Source organism: Eptatretus burgeri, chromosome 2 (assembly GCF_056783735.1).
Source record: "Eptatretus burgeri isolate ZD-2024b chromosome 2, Ebu_testis_v1, whole genome shotgun sequence".
NCBI lineage: Eukaryota > Metazoa > Chordata > Myxini > Myxiniformes > Myxinidae > Eptatretus > Eptatretus burgeri.
This window is the reverse complement of record NC_140962.1, coordinates 131,282,882-131,284,340: the sequence shown is the minus strand read 5'-3', so window position 1 is coordinate 131,284,340 and position 1,459 is coordinate 131,282,882.

Here is a 1,459-nt window from a genome sequence, read left to right as displayed (position 1 = left end):
ACGAGGGGTTGCCAGATGGTCCTTTCGTCATGCATGTTCCCTCCTGCACAAAAAGGATCACCTTCCAAAATATGGGTCAACCTGATGTAATGGATATAGCTTGACATCCTTTGAGAGGCACAGTCATCCAGATCCAAGGAAACTTTTGGCACGTCTGTGCAGGTGAAGGAGGCAGTTTGGCCAATCATGTCCGTGACATATCTACACTATACCTGTACATTTATCACTTCCAAAATCGAAGATTTTTCAAGTACTAGCACGTACCCGTACGTACATGGCCGTACGTGCGTGGCCGTACGTGCAAAAAAAAAAAAACTTTCAAACCGTGTGCCAGAAACAACAACCACACAGTCCGTTCCTTCGCTCTTGCATGGCCGTACGTGCAAACCCCCCAAAAACCAAAAAAACAAAAAAAACAAAAAACTTTCAAACAACGACACAGGCCGTTCCTTCGCTCTCATAAACGACGACTGGATTGGGGCATTGTGTTTATCTATAAATGCGCAGAAGAAATCGAGAAATTATTAGAATACATGAAGTCATCACTATCCGGAAGTCCGTACGTTGTAACCCGTAATGGGGAACGCGGCTGAGGATCTCTTCCCCATCGGCCACGCCTACGCAGCAACGTGTCCTGTCATTGGTTGGTAAATAAATGGCCATAACTTGGGAAGCACTTGTCCGATTAATATCAATCCTTGAAAAGGCGCATCCTCAGGTCCCCAGCAATATTCCTGTTAAGTTTCAATTACATTGGACCAGTGGTTGTCGAGAAACAGCGGTCACAGACACACACACACACACACACACACACACACACACACACACACACACACACACACACACACACACACACACACACACACACACACGCGCACACACACACACACACACACACACACACACACACACACACACACACACACACAGATTGCTGGAATTATAGATAGATATTGGTCAGTCGATTTTGTTTTTCATCTGTTTGTCAATCGCCTAAAGGTCACATTTCTAAACCGATCGTAATGAAACTTTACCAAGTTGTGGAGGTAGTCTCAACTGAGAAGCCTAGGGGTTTTGAGGTCAAAGGTCATCTGGAGGTCAAATTTCGAAAATTGACATTTTTCATCCGATTGACTTGAAAGTTGAACAGGATTTGCATATTGCTTCAATGAATTGGGAAACAAACTATTTGAGGTCAAAAAGTGAAAGGTCAACTCAAGGGCAAGCATCTAAAATAATCAATTTTCAACTGAAAAATCATCAATTTACATCCAATTAACCTTGAAAATTAAACAGCAATTGTACAGTACATTACTGAATTGGGAAAGCAACTATTTTTGAGATCTAAAGGTCAAAGGTCAACTCAAGGGCAAACTTCTAAAATTATCAAATTTAATCTGAAAAATCATCAATTTTGATGCGATTAACCTTGGGATTAAGCAGCAATTGCACAGTGCAT